The sequence below is a fragment of the Bidens hawaiensis genome, unplaced genomic scaffold (genome assembly GCF_021521415.1).
Source record: "Bidens hawaiensis isolate Kalapana, Puna unplaced genomic scaffold, B.hawaiensis_p1.1 tig00025026_1, whole genome shotgun sequence".
NCBI lineage: Eukaryota > Viridiplantae > Streptophyta > Magnoliopsida > Asterales > Asteraceae > Bidens > Bidens hawaiensis.
In genome coordinates, this window is record NW_027493985.1 from 175,285 (window position 1) to 195,998 (window position 20,714).

The window sequence follows — 20,714 nt, forward strand, 5'->3', positions numbered from 1 at the left end:
TCAAAATTGATATCCGAATATGAATCCGAATTTTTGAATATTCGGGATTCGGATATCCGAAATTTCGGATAGTTCGGATTCGGATTTTCGGATATTTCGGATTCAGTTTCGGATTCGGATTCTTTTGAGGACCATAATGTTGTCGGTTGGCTGATTCTGATTATTGGGCCACAATGCAAGTGGCGGCTAGCTGCTGATGGGCTCAACAGTGATCACATATATGATTGGTTGAAGTCAAAAGAGTTGACCATTTTTTGGTATCTTGAATCCTTGATCATCTTCTATTCGAGAGACTTTAGGGGATTCAACGCACTCATAATCGTCTTCTATCTGTTTTTTTTCTTCTTCTTTTCTTTCAGATTTTATTCTTGTAATTTTGTATCCGATTTATCAAATTCATGAATTTAGTCAAGGGTTATTTCAGATTTGTAAAATACATTATATCAAAACATAATAATAAGATCTAAGCAACTTCAAATTAAATTAGATAATGTAATTCGTCCAAACCCGAAACATACAAGTCGGAAAGGCCAAAGGGGGCAAATTGCTTAAAGGATATAGATAGCTTGTCTTGTTATGGAAACAACAATATATTGACAACAAAACATTTTGAAGCATCATGTCACCACTCACTAAGACAAGACCCCCGAGTTCGATAACAATTCAGGTGAATTTCTGTATCGTAATTCGTAACAAATCATCACTTCAGGAATGATCACATAAATACGTAAGATGTATGAAGTATAAACTTTTTCACATTAAATGTCTAAAAACGTGTCATACAAGTATGTACGTTCTCTTAGAAGTACCACATATCATATTCATTCTAAACAAGTCTTACAACCTGAATTAAGGCAATCCGGATTAATATGAAAAAAGGAAAAAAAGATGTTTTTTATATTAAAACATTGTGTCTTAGAATTTGATTGAAGGCAAGTGGAGGAACTGTTGGTGCCTACCATGAATCATGGGGTGGGATTAAAAGAAGAGAAAGGGACCTTTGAATTTGATATTGTGGTGTTATCTAAATGTTTGGTTGATGTTGATTTGTGGTGTTATCTAAATGTTTGGTTGATGTTGATTGCTATCGAATATGTATATAATTATTACTTTTTAAGTAATATATTATCTTCACACATCTTTAAATGTTAGATTGTGGTTGAGTTAACCTAGTTTTATATTATATTGATAAAGGGATAAAATTATCCACAAAGAAGAATAATCAAATTGATTATAAGAAAGATATGGGTGCCTAAAGCACTCTCTAAACACAGATAAAAAGTGTGCCAAGATTAAAAGTTTGTGTAGAGAGAGTATATATGATATATAAAAACTTAAGGTATAAATGAAAATCTCCTGGATATTTTATTTTAATGATGCATCGTTGTTTGAGAAAGTAAATAAGCGTGAATCGGTAGCCTAACTTGAGTAATGTTCAAGGTATTGTTTGGGGGCCGTCACTTCGCAAACACAACTCATATCTCTGATCTCTCTCTAAGGTCATATGCTATACATGCGGGAAGGTGAGGTGACATGTTCATGGTGAGTGAAGAATACTTCCACCCAATTCCGTTCATCACTCGGTTTGATTGTAGCTTGAAGAGTTGCACATCTTGCATTAGATGACCATACATCTTGACTAATTGAATTAACAACTAAAAACGATAAAAGAAGATAATGATTAGAGTTGGGTATCCATAGGTTGAGTGGTGCATGTGAACGATGGTAAAGTGACGCTTATGTAAGTACTGATGAGTGAGGGTATAACGCATATAGCCTGAGTCTAGTTACGTTGGTGTCACCAAATGCGGTTGAAGTCTAGTAATTCAACTACACTCATTCGTCTAAGCAGTTTAAATAACTTGAAGACCAAAGAGGAATATAAGAGTTATTTTTGAGTTAAAAAACTTTAGTCGTGGTATGTGCAACAAAAAGGTTACAACTGTCTACATGCAAACTATTGCAAAGTTCGACCTACAAAGAATGTCATTGGCCACAATTCAAGGACACACGTGTTAGTGGGATTTGTTTGTCACACATTATGGGTCACTAGTCGGAGATAAATAAGAAAGAATGGCTTTTAGTATAACTTAGTTATCGAATGAAAGAGATTTTATCATAGGTCAAAAAAGTTGGAAATATGAATATGGATCAATGAGGTAAAAATGGATGCAAAAAACAAGCAATGAGAAGATGGATCAAGGATAGACAATCATAATCTGCGTTAGTGGTTGATTCGGACTTATCTTCTTAGATAAATTATTGCATCATGTTACTATCATGTATTTGTTTAGGTGTGTGGTTTGTAAATCATTATTGATATTAACAATAGCGACTCTTGGTGTGTATATATGATCATACATTATATTTATATAATGCACTTCTTATAATTTGACGACAATATAAATATAAGATGTATTACATATTACAAATTCAATGGTCATATTTCATATCACATCTTCTTCAACCATCGACAAGCAAGTTCAAAAATTGTAATAACAAGCAAATTAATGAATGCATATTGAAAAGGGCTTCAGGGTCGATACTACTGTCAAGCCTATTGATTGTTCAATTTACACATATAATGATGCAAAAAGTTTAACGACCGACGAAAGTTTCGACTGTGGACCAACTTCATCGGTGTATGGGCAAAATAAATAAGCCAAGCTTAAAATTTTTATGTCATCAAGATGGCCTACACATCCATTGAAAGAAAAGACACACACCAACTTAAAAATAAGTTATGTACACTTAATCTTAGCTCTAAGGTTTGAGTGTGTTATAGAGCTTATAAAAATATATTTCATAAACTAATCAAATTTTTTTTAAAAAACATTAAAGGTCTATTAAAAACCGTGCCCATAAGAGTATGACATAATCTTAAATTAAAAATACTTATTAAAACACGTTTTACAAAATTTAAGAATTGAAAATGGAAATACAAAAAGAATAATGAAAATCGTATATATTTTGTGCGTGGGGTTGTGTATGTGGGAAGAAAGCACGAAAGAGTTGTGTGTTTCCTTGAGCAAAGTGTGTTAATAAAGCAAAGGATGTCGGGGTAGGGTTGGTTATGTTTATGCTTGAGATATTTGCTTAAACGCTTAAATTAATAATACTTACAAAAATTAAGAGATACTATCTCCACTAACTGGTTTTACTAATATAATTGAAAGAACAAATTGCTTAATTTTGGATATAATTTTCATTAGTTACATACGCTACCCTAGGTGAAAAATATATCAGTTTGTAGACCGGTGTTCAACTACATGATTTTGAATGTGGTGATAGAATTAATGATTTTGATTTGACTAAATATATATGAGCCCTATTGGAGTTTATTAATTCAACTTTAAAACAAAAGTGGATGTCACCATATGAAAATATCTACCGGTCAACAACTCATTTGAGGTATATAAAAATAGAAATATTTACTTTTAACTCGTTACAATAACTTCAATTTGTCACATTATATTTTATTTAGAAACCATTCATTGTGAAACAACCTTTTGCGGTTTGTTGCTTGCAAGCATTAAAAATCTCTAATTCAAGAGATTTGATGGTGTGAGATGATTTTTTTATAATTTACCCGTATGGAAGATTCTATGCTATTTTTGGCATGAGATACAACATGATAGTTAGGTTTCTAATATATTCTTAGTATTTTAGTTAACAAATTAATTATATAGATGCATTTAAAAACAATGTCAAATAAAAAAACACGAGAATCATATATAAACACTTATTTTTAGTGATAAAATAAGTGTTTATATGATTTAAAAACAATGCATTTAGTGATAACCGGAGACAATAATTGAGAGAAGATAAAGTCAATTTTATGATTTACACTTAAAAGTAATTTTATAAGTTTTATACATACACCTAAAATTATACAACCCATTAATCAAGAAATAGGTTATTTTTGGGTGGTTTATATGTTCATTTGACTCTACTCAATTTATATAATTGTTGGGTTTGTTGGGTGTAGATTTTTTATTCTTGGAATTGAGCATAACTTGAGGATGTTGACTTAAGCTGCTATTCTTAGGAATGTACGTTGACTAATTCAATTGTCCTATATTATCTGATTGTTTTGCAGATTAGAGCACGTGTTACATATGTTTATAAGAATGTGGATTGCAACGGAATACTACTTGAACTTCGTCAACAAAGAACGTGGGCAGCAACGGCTTATTGAAGAAATAGTCTAAGGTTTCCGGGATAATCGGGATATCAGTTGTAAATCTTTTATTATATATTGAGCTGATAATATCGATAGGTCACACACAATTCACTTGTTTAGCTGCTAGTATTCATTGTATCACTTAGCTCACGATCATTTATCAGCTCCAACCTTTTTAATCATCGGTTTTATTATTAATAATATTGACGGTGATAGTTTCACCGTCCGGGGGTTTTTTTGCCGGAGATCATAATAATCAAGCGTAATTCGACCAAAAGTTAAGTTCATAATCTTTAACCGAAGAGATTTGACTAAAGATTACGTTGTAAAATCTTGACCGAAACGAAGATTATCATAATCAAGGGCTTTTTCCCTCGTAATCACATCTTTGTGTTCGATCTTATTATCAACAAGCACTTTACCTCACGCATTAATTTGATCAAAAGTTGCTTTGTCAATTTTTGACCGAAACAATTTGGCGCCCACCGTGGGGCAAACAGTGCTTTGATCATTATTCATTCTCAAACGAAACCCTACTCTCAATATCCACAACATGTCTTCACAACCCAAGATTGTTTCATCTTCTGCCGCAGCCTCAGAATCCTCAGCAAGGCCGCCTATGCCTCTCCCTCCTGCTGGTGGTATCCCGAAGAAGCCTGACAACGCTCAGAAGAAACCTGCTACTCCTGTGTTCTCAGGTTCAAGGCCATCTCCCCAGGATCCCGTCATGGTGTCCAACAACGACCTTCTGTCTCTGTACAGACGGCTACAAGAACAGATGGATCGCCAGAACAATACCAACCAGATGCTCGTGAGGGAATTGGAAGATGTCAAGAAAGCCAAGAAGCCGACAGAAGAATTCACACCACTAATCCTGAGATCTCTGGATTTCACTCCTCCAGGATCCTCAGGATTTGTGCATCCAGAGCCAACCACGGCGTACAACTCTGGACCCCTACCTTTCCAGCATTTGGGGTCTGCGGGATTGCACTTATCAAGATCTCAAGGATACCCGTATACGTCATCTGCCGGGCCTTTTCAACATGCAGGATCCTCAGGATCGTCACAGCCGGGAGGACCCTCAGGATTGTTCCAACAGTCTGGATCCTCAGGATTGTTCCAGCAGTCTGGATCCTCAGGATTGTTCCAGCAATCTGGATCCTCAGGATTGTTTCAACAGTCCGGATCTTCAGGATTGATCCATCAGTGTCACACCCTCAAAATCCACTAACGGAGTTTTACCGTCAGAGGGTGTGAACTGGCAGGATCGGAATCATTAGTTATAATCAAACCAAAGAAAAACGTTTAAATGAAAGTAAGTGCGGAAGCGTAAAACCTTAATTCAAAAGTTGCGTCACGCAGGACGACTTAAAACCAAGTGTAACTGTTAAAATTAAGTTTGCAGAATAAAAGTGTTTTCATTAATGCATGCTCCTAAACCGCGCGCCCGCCTCGGCTACCTGAGAATAACATACTAAAAGGGGTCAACACGAGGTTGGTGAGTTCACAAGTTATATAAGACAAATCGTTTAGCGTTTGAGTTCAGCGTTTTCGTTAAGTGTTTTGCGTAACCACGTTACGGCGTTTAAAAGTTTTGCGTAACCACGTTACGGCGTTTAAGTGTGTAACCACGTTACAGCGTTTAAGTGTGTAACCACGTTACAGCGTTTAAGTGTGTAACCACGTTACAGCGTTTAAGTGTTACCAGATAATGTTATGTCAAATTATATATCGATAGGTAGCTAATCTATACAACAAGTATTACTAAGTGGTTCGAGACCGAAGCTGACTGTTTATCAAGTGCCCGTCACCAGGTCAACCCAGACCATGGTAAGTGTTAGCCAAAAATTACACCCACTCAACCTCCAGTTGAGCTTAGCGTCGGGTGGGGTTTGTCAAACCCAGTAGTACTACTCAACAGTGACTCGCTATTCCAAATATTAACCGGTTCGATGCGTGGGACTTCAAGGGTTACGTGCCGCTTAGCCTCTACAAGTGATATATATAATTTATAACAAAATCTTAAATATGTGTTTATCTCAAAAATGCGTTTATCGGAGTATGTTATCTCCCCCAAGTGAAAAACGTTTGAAAACAGTTCAAAGAGCGGGGTAAGTGAACTCACTGTTTGCGAAGAATATTCCAAATTAGATCACCGAGTGATGCGCGTCGTAGAAAACTCTCTAGCGTTCTAAAATAACAAAGAGATTTTCTAAGTATCGGAACGTTTAACGAGTCTCTAGACTCGGCACATAATACCTATGCACGTATCATGTTTCGTGTTTCGTTTGTGAACCGTGTGTGATTTAAACAAGTACAATTGTGATACGATACACGAGTGAGCAATTACTTTCGTGTCATGTATTAATAACATACTTACAAGCAATTATTCCCGTAAGGGCATTTTGGTCAACAAACAAAGACTAACTAACTATTATTCCCCATAAGGGCAATTTGGTCAATTCATGGCAATCAACTAGCAATTATTCCCCGCAAGGGTATTTTGGTCAAAATACCACAATTATATAAAAACTATCATATTTCATGCATTCCTATACAACTCAGCAGCTAGTTTCATTGTGACAGAATTTCTACTTGAAAGATTGTACTATTTCACCGATCATATCATCTCAATTAATTCACCAAAAATCACCACTGAAACATACATGTCTTAGGTTTCCAGAACATATTTTATATTATTTTTATTCCATATAGATTTCTCATAATGATCAAAACACTACAGTAAACTCATATCAGTCAGATTCATGCACAACAGAATGTTATTTGCAATTCCCGGTAAACGAAAAATCCAATAAATGCAAGACCACTTGGGTTTGGTTCCTAACTCAGTGAGTCAACCTCCAGAAGTGGAACCAACCCAATTGGTCTCGTAGTTCATGAGATATAACATTTACAACATAACCTAACAGCAGGTCTAACAGCTCAGCTTTGCATCACGTTTTTGTAAAATCATAAAAGTATACTTCCACTTATCCAAAAATTACGAATTTATACTTCATAGAAACTAGACTCAACCTAGTTTACTGCAGTACTCACAATCTCAATCAATTTTCACGTTTACACTTCGTTACAGTCAGTTAAACATCGTATATATATTCTGTCCAGAATCTGTTCACATCAAAACTCAACATCATAACAATCTATGAACTATCATGCATCCATATAACCCTCTAGACACCATAACTACTATCCATGCATATAAATCACACCATACATACAAGATTAGGGTTTGTGTTTTAATTCAAATCAAGAACAACAATCAATCATGCAACAACATCAATCTAGTTATCAATCTATTATCCAACTAACAACTATCATATTGATCACATACATACATATAATCGGCTGAGTTAGGGTTTACATACAACTCATTAAACATCAAAATTACACAACAAGGAGGTAAGAGATGATCAAGTATACCTTCCTAGCACCTAGTTCTTGGATTAATCTCTTGATTGATGTGTGTGTGTGTGATGAAGGTGGACGGCAGCCGTGGATCAAGAGAGGGAGAGAGAGCCGATTTAGGGTTGTAGGTTAATAATAAGTTAGGGTTTGTTTATTAGTGATGTATTTATAATAATACAAGTTACACTCTAGTCCCTCTTCTTTCCAAGTGTTGTTTTTCTAGAACATTCCATCATACTTGCCCAATAAGTTAACATGACCATAGTTTTATCACATAGCACATAATCCTAACACATAATAATCACATAATTATTGTTTTTACGTTTATCGTTTATTTATCAATCGTTTGCGTCAACTCGTTTGCGTTTCGGTGCAAATCCCGAAAGACTACACATGTAGTAAGTGTTACGCGTCATTTAAACCCTAGTTTAAATGTAATGAAGTGTACGTTATAGATTCAACGATCTTAAAGTTTGAATTGACGGAGTTGAGTTAACGGAGTTAACCTGAAATTGACGATTGTCACATCATTCCCATGTTAAAGAATTTTCGTCCCGAAAATTTGAGTCAAGTCGTGATGAGAGTCTGAAAGAGTAAGAAGAAAAATTTTCAGTTTGTCATATCATCCCCTAGTAAAAAGAAATTTCGTCCCGAAATTTAATTCATACCTTCGGTGATGTTTGACGGTTTGCCGGGTTTCGCGGTTTTCGGTGTTTGGTTAGCCCTTCAAAAAGGTGAGGATACTTTTTCATCATTTGATCCTCGCGTTCCCACGTGAACTCCGGTCCACGTCTCGAGTTCCAACGAACCTTAACGATTGGAATTTTGCTGTGTTTGAGTGTTTTGGTTTCCCAATCCAAAACTTCGACTGGTTCCTCAATGAACCGTAACTGTTCATCAACTTGCAGTTCCTCCAAAGGGACTACTTGGGTTTCATCAGATAGGCATTTCTTCAAATTTGATACGTGGAATACATCGTGTACGCCACTGAGTTCTGTTGGTAGGTCCAGTCGGTACGCCACCGGACCAATGCGCTCAGTTATCCGGTACGGACCAACATACCGTGGGTTGAGTTTGTTTCGCTTACCAAAGCGAACCACACCTTTCCAAGGTGAGACTTTGAGTAACACCCGATCGTTCACTTGAAATTCGAGAGGTTTTCGGCGCTTGTCGGCGTAACTCTTTTGGCGATCTCGTGCTGCTGCCATGCGATTTCGGATTTGAACAATCTTTTCCGAGGTTTCGAGTACCAGTTCCGGACCAGTGATTTGGCTATCACCCACCTCTGCCCAGCAGAGTGGTGATCGACACTTCCGTCCGTACAGCGCTTCAAACGGCGCTGCCTTAATACTTGCGTGGTAGCTGTTATTATACGAAAACTCTACCAAGGGTAAGTGGGGTTCCCAACTTTTTCCGAAATCTAAAACGCATGCACGCAACATATCCTCCAGGGTCTGAATAGTCCGTTCACTTTGCCCATCCGTTTGAGGATGGTATGCTGTACTCATATCGAGACGGGTGCCCAGTGCGCTTTGCAGCGACTTCCAAAAGTGCGAGGTGAAATGAGAATCTCGATCGGAAATGATCGAGACAGGCACTCCGTGTCTAGACACCACTTCTTTCATGTATACTCGAGTCAGTCGTTCCATTTTGTCTGTTTCTTTAATCGCTAGGAAGTGTGCCGATTTAGTCAAACGGTCAACGATCACCCAGATGGTATCGCATCCCGTCGGTGTCTTAGGCAAACCCGTAATAAAGTCCATAGAGATGTGTTCCCATTTCCACATTGGGAGTTCCGGTTGTTGCTCACGTAGGTGGCAATGTCGGCTTTCATGTTCGGCCACCAGTAAAGTGCCTTTAAATCATGATACATTTTATCTGAGCCGGGGTGGATAGAATATCGGGACTTGTGAGCTTCGTCCATCACTAGAGTTCTCAACTCTCCGTATCGTGGAACCCAAATCCGGTTCTCAAAATATCGGACCCCGTCCGATCTGGTTTCAAGTTGCTTGTTCATGCCCCGCATGAGTTCCGATGGAAGATTTTCATCTTTCAAAGCTTCCAGTTGCGCATCGCGAATCTGATCGGGTAAGCTGGCATGAATCGTAAGTTGCAATGCTCTTACTCGTCTGGGTTTTTCTGTTTCTTTTCTGCTGAGGGCGTCGGCCACCACATTGGCCTTGCCAGGGTGGTACTTGATGGCACAATCATAATCTTTAAGCAGCTCGACCCAACGACGCTGTCGCATGTTCAGCTCTTTCTGATCGTAGATATGTTGGAGACTCTTGTGGTCGGTGTAAATGGTAAACTTGGTACCGTACAAGTAATGCCTCCATATCTTAAGAGCAAACACTACAGCTCCGAGTTCCAAATCGTGGGTCGTGTAGTTCTTCTCGTGAACCCGTAGTTGTCTCGAGGCGTAGGCTATAACCTTCTCGAGTTGCATCAGCACACAACCGAGACCTTGTATAGATGCGTCACAGTGTACCTCAAAGTTTTCCGTTCCCTCGGGGAGAGCTAAAATAGGGGCGCTACAAAGCTTGGTTTTCAACAGTTGAAAAGCGGATTCTTGCGCGTCACCCCAGTTGTACTTAGTGCCCTTGTGAGTCAAAGCGGTGAGGGGTTGAGCAATCTTTGAAAATCCCTCGATGAAACGCCGATAGTAGCCGGCCAGTCCTAGGAATTGTCGCACCTCAGTCGGAGTCTTAGGTGCTTCCCAGTTTTTGATGGCCTCTACCTTACCGGGATCGACATGGATACCATTCTCGTTGATCACATGTCCTAAAAAGTGAACCTCGCGAAGCCAGAATTCACATTTCGAGAGTTTAGCATACAGTTGTTCCTTCTTCAGTAGTTCCAGAATTATCCTTAAGTGCTCTTCGTGGTCAGTCTCGTTCTTGGAATAGACGAGAATATCATCGATGAAAACAATCACGAACTTGTCGAGGTACGCCTTGCATACTCGATTCATGAGATCCATAAATACGGCTGGTGCGTTGGTCAGGCCAAAAGGCATAACTGAAAACTCGTAGTGACCATACCGTGTTCTGAAAGCCGTCTTTGAAATATCTTCTTCGCGCACTCTTAGCTGGTGGTAACCGGATCGTAGATCGATCTTCGAGTAGTAACTCGATCCCTGAAGCTGGTCAAACAAATCATCAATTCGGGGTAAAGTATAACGGTTCTTGACCGTCATCTTGTTCAACTCCCGGTAGTCGATGCACATTCGGAAAGTCCCGTCTTTCTTTCGGACAAACAAGACAGGGGCTCCCCATGGCGATGAGCTAGGTCGGATAAAACCTTTATCCAACAAATCTTGCAACTGGGTGGACAAATCCTGAAGTTCCGCCGGTGCGAGCTGATACGGGGCTCGTGCTATGGGTGCTGCACCGGGTGTCAACTCGATCTGAAATTCGACTTGACGAATAGGAGGGAGTCCAGGTAAATCCTCCGGGAAAACTTCCGGGAAGTCTCGCACAACCGGTATGTCTTCAATTCGTTTCTCCTCCGCGGGTTTCTCAACAATCTGCGCCAAAATTGCCGGATGACCCTTTCGTAAATACTTCTGTGCCTTCATAAGGGTAATGACGCTGGTGGTCATGCCGCTTCTCTCGCCTCGGACCGAAATGATCTCGCCAGAAGGGGTGGTAATATGGACTATCTTATCATGGCATATAATCTCCGCTCGGTTCTCGGATAACCAGTCCATGCCGAAAACGACATCGAAACTACTAAGCGTAAAAGGAATAAGGTCGATGTCAAAGACATGACCTGACAGTTTCAACTTACATCCCGCAAGTATATGAGTTGTTATTACAGTTTTACCGTTAGCTAATTCAACAGGAAACTTAGCGTCTAACGGGGTTGGAGTAAGGTTTAAAAGTTGGCTAAAGGCCTTTGACACAAAACTCCTATCAGCTCCAGTGTCAAACAAAACAGAAGCAAAACAATCGTTTACAGGGAACTTACCAGACACCACATGCGGATCTATGCGGGCTTGACCTGATCCAATCACAAACGCTCTTCCTTTGCCATTTCCTCCACCATTACTGCCACTTCCATTGCCCCCATTGTTGTCATTATGTTTCAGCTTGGGGCAATCCTTCCGGAAATGACCTTCCTGTCCACATTCAAAACATCCCTTAGTCGTCATCGGTGGCTTAGGAGCACCCTTCGCCGCAAGGTCTCCTCTACATTCCTTCGCTTGATGACCTATCTTTCCGCATCTTTGACACTTGACACGGTCACATTGACCAACATGATGAAAGTTGCACCTGTTGCACTTTGGATATTTCCCAACATATCCGCTCGAAACCTGCCCGCTACCGTTGTTGTTGTTGTTGTGATTCTGAGTGTTGAAACTCCGAGTAAATTCGGGCTTACGGTAGTGGTGTTGCGGTGGGAGGTTTGAGGATGAAGATCTGGTGTTGTCAAACTTTCTCTTCCCGCTGTTCGGGTTGCTGTTGTTGTTACTGTTGCTGACGTGGTCATTACTCGGGTTGTCACGGGCTTTAACAGTCGAACCCCTCGGTGGTAACGCACCCTGGGTCACAGCCTGATCCGTCAGTTTGTGAGCCAAACGGATCGCTTGTTGGATCGTGGCTGGTCGGGAAGACGTCACCATGCCCTGAATTTGCGGTGCTAAACCATCAATGTACATTTCTATCCTCTTGCTCGGCGGATCCACCATCCGCGGACACATCACAGCCAACTCGTGCGAACGAGTAGTGTAGGCTTCAATTTCTGAGCCCACCATCTTCAACGACCAAAATTCCGACTCTAACTTCGAAATTTCTTCCCTCGGACAGTACTCCTCTCGCCTCATGCTCTTGAACTCCTCCCAGTTCATCGCGTTAGCCAGTTCCAATCCAAGAATTTGCACATCTGCACATCGTCTGGGGACACCTCTGAGTGTGCCTCTGGCTCAGCCGGTTCTTCCTCCGGTTCTCCTTCGGGTTCCTCCTCGGGATCTTCCTCGGGATCCTCCTCAGGCTCCTCTTCGGGATCTTCTTCAGGTTCGGCTGCGTTCTGAGTAAGTTGCATTTGTAAGACATCGCAACGCTCTCAAGCTATCTCGGTTCGGGTCCTTGCTACCTGGAGTTGCTCTTGCAAGTCTATCATCTCGGCTTGCATCTTCATCATAATCTTCATCTGTTGATCACTAGTCTCTTGCATTTCCTTCATTGCCGCTGCCATGCGGGCAATCTCCTCCTGAGTCTCGGTTCCATCTTTAAACAGTCTGGCAACATTTTCTCTAGTGTAGCGCATGTAACCCACATCACGCTCCAAACAAGAAACGACAGCTGCGAGAACTCGCTCTACAGGTTCGGTTATAGGTGGTAGAGTGTTAGGGTAAGCAGGGTGGTTCGGGTGAGGCAATGGGGGAACTTGTTCACGGTAGACCATACGTCTGATCATGTTGGGGTACCATTCCCAGCTAACGTTGTTGTCATACAAGCCTCCGGATAGGCGGTACCTCTTTGGTGCAGGAGCTTCGAGTTCCGGGACTACACGGGGTGGCGAGGCAGTAGGTAACTGCGGTTCCTTCCCGTGAGCATGCGTCATCGAATCGGATGATGATGAGGGTGGCGTCGACATTCCTACAGGTAAGCCGGGTATATGCGCGCGCGTATGAGCGAAAGAGGTAAGAGATAAGATTACAAGACTACACAAACCTATGCAGTGCGTATTATTATAACTAATGGGTCGTCGCGGTTATAGTCTAGTATGCATGCAGTTTCTAGTTCGCTATAACCAATGGCTCTGATACCAATCTGTCACACCCTCAAAATCCACTAACGGAGTTTTACCGTCAGAGGGTGTGAACTGGCAGGATCGGAATCATTAGTTATAATCAAACCAAAGAAAAACGTTTAAATGAAAGTAAGTGCGGAAGCGTAAAACCTTAATTCAAAAGTTGCGTCACGCAGGACGACTTAAAACCAAGTGTAACTGTTAAAATTAAGTTTGCAGAATAAAAGTGTTTTCATTAATGCATGCTCCTAAACCGCGCGCCCGCCTCGGCTACCTGAGAATAACATACTAAAAGGGGTCAACACGAGGTTGGTGAGTTCACAAGTTATATAAGACAAATCGTTTAGCGTTTGAGTTCAGCGTTTTCGTTAAGTGTTTTGCGTAACCACGTTACGGCGTTTAAAAGTTTTGCGTAACCACGTTACGGCGTTTAAGTGTGTAACCACGTTACAGCGTTTAAGTGTGTAACCACGTTACAGCGTTTAAGTGTGTAACCACGTTACAGCGTTTAAGTGTTACCAGATAATGTTATGTCAAATTATATATCGATAGGTAGCTAATCTATACAACAAGTATTACTAAGTGGTTCGAGACCGAAGCTGACTGTTTATCAAGTGCCCGTCACCAGGTCAACCCAGACCATGGTAAGTGTTAGCCAAAAATTACACCCACTCAACCTCCAGTTGAGCTTAGCGTCGGGTGGGGTTTGTCAAACCCAGTAGTACTACTCAACAGTGACTCGCTATTCCAAATATTAACCGGTTCGATGCGTGGGACTTCAAGGGTTACGTGCCGCTTAGCCTCTACAAGTGATATATATAATTTATAACAAAATCTTAAATATGTGTTTATCTCAAAAATGCGTTTATCGGAGTATGTTATCTCCCCCAAGTGAAAAACGTTTGAAAACAGTTCAAAGAGCGGGGTAAGTGAACTCACTGTTTGCGAAGAATATTCCAAATTAGATCACCGAGTGATGCGCGTCGTAGAAAACTCTCTAGCGTTCTAAAATAACAAAGAGATTTTCTAAGTATCGGAACGTTTAACGAGTCTCTAGACTCGGCACATAATACCTATGCACGTATCATGTTTCGTGTTTCGTTTGTGAACCGTGTGTGATTTAAACAAGTACAATTGTGATACGATACACGAGTGAGCAATTACTTTCGTGTCATGTATTAATAACATACTTACAAGCAATTATTCCCGTAAGGGCATTTTGGTCAACAAACAAAGACTAACTAACTATTATTCCCCATAAGGGCAATTTGGTCAATTCATGGCAATCAACTAGCAATTATTCCCCGCAAGGGTATTTTGGTCAAAATACCACAATTATATAAAAACTATCATATTTCATGCATTCCTATACAACTCAGCAGCTAGTTTCATTGTGACAGAATTTCTACTTGAAAGATTGTACTATTTCACCGATCATATCATCTCAATTAATTCACCAAAAATCACCACTGAAACATACATGTCTTAGGTTTCCAGAACATATTTTATATTATTTTTATTCCATATAGATTTCTCATAATGATCAAAACACTACAGTAAACTCATATCAGTCAGATTCATGCACAACAGAATGTTATTTGCAATTCCCGGTAAACGAAAAATCCAATAAATGCAAGACCACTTGGGTTTGGTTCCTAACTCAGTGAGTCAACCTCCAGAAGTGGAACCAACCCAATTGGTCTCGTAGTTCATGAGATATAACATTTACAACATAACCTAACAGCAGGTCTAACAGCTCAGCTTTGCATCACGTTTTTGTAAAATCATAAAAGTATACTTCCACTTATCCAAAAATTACGAATTTATACTTCATAGAAACTAGACTCAACCTAGTTTACTGCAGTACTCACAATCTCAATCAATTTTCACGTTTACACTTCGTTACAGTCAGTTAAACATCGTATATATATTCTGTCCAGAATCTGTTCACATCAAAACTCAACATCATAACAATCTATGAACTATCATGCATCCATATAACCCTCTAGACACCATAACTACTATCCATGCATATAAATCACACCATACATACAAGATTAGGGTTTGTGTTTTAATTCAAATCAAGAACAACAATCAATCATGCAACAACATCAATCTAGTTATCAATCTATTATCCAACTAACAACTATCATATTGATCACATACATACATATAATCGGCTGAGTTAGGGTTTACATACAACTCATTAAACATCAAAATTACACAACAAGGAGGTAAGAGATGATCAAGTATACCTTCCTAGCACCTAGTTCTTGGATTAATCTCTTGATTGATGTGTGTGTGTGTGATGAAGGTGGACGGCAGCCGTGGATCAAGAGAGGGAGAGAGAGCCGATTTAGGGTTGTAGGTTAATAATAAGTTAGGGTTTGTTTATTAGTGATGTATTTATAATAATACAAGTTACACTCTAGTCCCTCTTCTTTCCAAGTGTTGTTTTTCTAGAACATTCCATCATACTTGCCCAATAAGTTAACATGACCATAGTTTTATCACATAGCACATAATCCTAACACATAATAATCACATAATTATTGTTTTTACGTTTATCGTTTATTTATCAATCGTTTGCGTCAACTCGTTTGCGTTTCGGTGCAAATCCCGAAAGACTACACATGTAGTAAGTGTTACGCGTCATTTAAACCCTAGTTTAAATGTAATGAAGTGTACGTTATAGATTCAACGATCTTAAAGTTTGAATTGACGGAGTTGAGTTAACGGAGTTAACCTGAAATTGACGATTGTCACAATCAGGCTGGTCCTTATCAGCAGGCGGTATCTTCAGGATTAGCTCAAGCTCAGCAGCCCTCAGGATCCTCTGATGTGCACCAGGGAGACTTTATCCCGATGCAGGCTAACACTCCAACTGCTCCGCTTACCTGCCCTGGAAATACCATATTTGGGAATACGAGCTACAACGCCCATACCGCTCCTCAGAATGTTAATCAGGGTAGCTCTTTCAATACGATTCCATTTAATGCTAATCAAGGATTTTTGCAGGATGCAGGCATAAGTTCGAGTTTAGCCCGAGAATTACAGAAGCTTAAGAACATGATATCGAATGTCCCCGGCGTAATCCGTCCCGTAGCTGAAGTTCCCACTGATAGTCACAGGATATCCCGGTTTGTGCCATCAATTAGCGACGTATAGATCCCAAAACGGTTTCAAACCCCAAATATGAAACTATATGATGGCTCAACTGATCCTGAGGAACACGTCGCACAATACAGAGAACGTATGGAGATCAATCCAATACCTATGGAAATCAAGGAAGCATGTCTTTGCAAAGGGTTTGGGTCTACCTTAACCGGAGCAGCCATGAAATGGCTACTGAGTATTCCTCCTAACACTATCAATTATTTTTATCATTTAGTTAACATGTTTAATAACCAGTTTTCTTGCAGTAGAACTTTTGAGAAAATGACAGGTGATCTTTATAGGGTTACCCAGAATCCTGGGGAATCCTTGAGAGATTTTATTACCAGGTTCAGTAAGGAGTCGTTGGAAATCCCGAATCTAAACCTAGCTTTAGCAATGGAAGCTCTCAAGTTGGGGTTAGAAAAAAGGCTCCTCTTTCTATGATGATCTTGTCATGACTCCATGCAGGCCATTAGACGAAGCAAGAAGCAGATCTCTGAGGTTTATCAGGCTAGAAGACGACAAGAAGAACTCTAAGGTTGATATCCCGAAGTATGATTAGACGAACAGGAAATTCGAATCCCCGGGAAAATCATATCGAGCAAATCCTTACTACAAGCCTGATAACCCCAAGATTAATGCAGTAGATGAGGAAAATGATGAAGAATATCCTAAGATATTTGAATATTGTTATTCTGTTGATATTGGTGGATTAATGTGTGCCATGCAGGATTTAGGTGAGAAAGCCAGGTGGCCAAGGAAAGTGGAGAGACCAGGAGCCTGGAAAGACAAATCAAAATGGTGTGCCTTCCACGAAGACTTTGGGCATTTGACTGATGATTGCATCGCACTCAGAAGGGAGATCAACTATCTTCTCAGTAAGGGCCACTTGAAAGAGCTACTTGGCAAGAAGAAAGTAAGAGAGCAGGATCCCGAGAAAATTCCTGAAAAGCCAACTTCTCCACCAACAGATGCGAGAACAATCATGTTCATATCCGGAGGAGCCGACATCTGTGGAACCTCTAATTCTGCTGCAAAGATAAATGCTGACCAAAGAAAGTTAGAAGTGGCTGACAGGCCAACAAAGACATCTATTCTCACTCAAGAGAGGATTATATCCTTCGATGAAAGTGATAGAGTCGATGTTCAGAATCCTCATCATGATAGTTTGGTAATAACTTTATATGTGGCTAACCATTATGTTCGCAGGATCCTCATAGATGGCGGAAGCTCTGTCAACATTATTCAATTAGACGTGCTAAAAAAGATGAATATTCCTGAGGATGAGATCGTCCCTAGTTCCTCAGTATTGGTTGGATTCAGTGGAGAAGCTAAGAACACAATTGGGGAGATTAAGCTCCCAATATATGTCGAAGGGGTAAATAAAATGCAAAAATTTTATGTTATTGACTGTTTATCTTGTTGCAATATTATATTAGGCAGGCCCAGGATACACGAGATGAAAGCAGTTCCCTCCACTTATCACCAATGTGTGAAACTCCCAAGTCCGTGGGGAGTTATCAAAATCATCAGTGACCAACAAGACGCAAAGAATTGTTACACCTCTTCCATGAAGTGTACTGCCAAACCCCAGCAGGCGTAGCAATTACAGAAGCCAACACGAGGCGTGATGGAGGCCAGGGAAAAAAGAAATTAAAGAAGTACCTCTTTATCCCGAGGATCCTGAAGTCAAAGTGCTGATAGGAACGAGTATTCCTGAGGATATTGAGTCAAATCTGCTCGATTTCCTCAGGACAAGGCTGTCAACATTCGCATGGAAACATTAAGATATGACATGTATTTCCAAAAATATTATAACACATAAACTTAGAATTGATAACTCTTTCAGGCCAATCCATTAAAAGAGAAGAAAGTTTGCACCTGAAAGAAACATAATCATTCAAGAGGAAGTAGAAAGACTCTTGAAGGCAAATATGATTAGGGAAGTTCAATATCCCAGATGGTTAGCGAATGTGGTGGTTGTACAGAAAAAGAATGGCAAATGGAGAGTTTGTGTAGATTTCACAAACTTGAATAAGGCTTGTCCTAAAGATCCATTCCCTCTACCACACATTGATTCGATGGTAGACGCTGCAGCCGGCCAAGAGATGCTGACATTTATGGATGCATCCTCAGGATTTCAGCAAATCCAGATGGAGCCCTCAGATCAGGAAGATACTGCCTTCATGACTCCCACAGGTATTTATTGTTATATTGCTATACCCTTTGGACTTGCGACCTATCAAAGGTTAGTTAATATGATGTTCAAAGAGCAACTGGAGGACACGATGGAAGTCTATATTGATGATATGGTGGTGAAGTCCAAGAAAGCTGAGGATCACCTCCAAGATCTCAAGACCGCATTCGATATCCTCGACAAATATAACATGAAGTTGAACCCTTCAAAGTGCCATTTCGGAGTGAAGGCTGGTAAATTCTTGGGATACATGGTCACAAAAAGGGGGATAGAGGCAAGTCCGGAGCAGATACAAGCTATCTTGAATCTGAAATCTCCATAATCAGTCAAGGATGTTCAAAGACTAACCGGCAGGATAGCAGCGCTCAACAGATTCATAACCAAATCCTCAGAAAAATGTAAAGAATTTTATGATATCCTGAAGAAAAACAAAAGGTTCGAGTGGACCAGTAAGCATGAGGAGGCGTTAGCATCCTTAAAAGCTTATCTTTCTTCTGCTCCTCTACTGGTAAAACCCGAGGAAGGTGAATCTCTATCTCTATATCTTGTTGTATCAACTAATGCTATAAGTGCAGTTTTGGCTAAGGATCTCGAAGGTCAACAACATCCCATATATTATGTAAGTAAAAGTCTTTTGGATGCTGAAACCAGGTATTCTTATCTTGATAAATTAATTTTAGCACTTATTATGGCATCTACTAAACTTAGACACTATTTTGAAACTCACCCTATATGTGTTAAAACTAATTATCCTATTAAGTCTGTTTTGAGAAAACCATAAATGTCAGGTAGAATGGCAAAATGGGCAGTAAAGCTAAGTGCATATGATATAACATATGAACCTAGGACTGCCATCAAATCCCAGGCATTATCAGACTTTGTGGCTGATTTCACCAGTGAACTTAAAGAAAAAGCAGACTTGGAAGTCCAACAACTTGAAGAAACCAAAGATAAGTGGACTCTGTACATTGATGGTGCTTCAAATGTTAGAGGAACAGGTCTCGGGATTCTGCTGAAATCGCCACAGGGGGACATTATACCTCAATCCATATCCTGCGGATTTCAAGCCACAAATAATGAGGCAGAATACGAAGCTTTGATAGCAGGATTACAACTAGCAATCGACATGAAAATAAGGTTTATTCAAGTACATGTATTCATTATTATTAACTAATCATTTTAATGGTTCTTACACTGTTAGAGGAGAAAGACTAATGAAATATCTAGAGCTAGTTAAAAAACTAGCAAAGTGTTTCAAAATGTTTAATATTTCGCAGGTATCTAGGGAAGAGAATGTTGAAGCAGACGCCCTAGCATATTTAGCTTCATCCTTCAGGATACCAGAAGGTGTCAAGATCCCTATTGTACATATCCTGAGCCCAGCAATAGAAGAGCAAGGTGTCAATGAAATATCAAAAGATGACGAAGATGTGGGAGCCGAGAATCCTGAGAATAATGAAAGTTCTTGGATTAGCCCAATCAAGGAATATATTCAGGATGGGGTTATCCCCAAGGATGAAAACCCAAGAGCTTTTCGCACAAAGGTAATCCCATATATTATAATGAATGATATATTATACTGAAAATCTCTTGCAGGACAATATCTTAGGTGCTTGGAGAAGGCAGAAGCTCAAGAAGTTCTTCAAGATATCCATGATGGAGATTGTGGGAATCACATTGGAGGCAGAGCACTATTCTCCAAAATCCCGAGGACGGGGTATTTCTGGCTAACGATGAAGAGGGATGCTATGAATTATTCTCATAAATGTGATGCATTCCAGAGACATAGCAACATTTTGCACCAGCCAGCAGAACCATTATATCATATTATATCCCCTTGGCCTTTCATGAAGTGGGGAATGGATATCATGGGGAAACTATCAAGAGCTCTAGGAGGAAAAGTCTTTATGTTGGCTATGACATATTATTTCTCAAAGTGGATCGAAGCAGAAGCCTTTGTTCAAGTCAGAGAAAAAGAAGTTATCTCATTCATCAAGC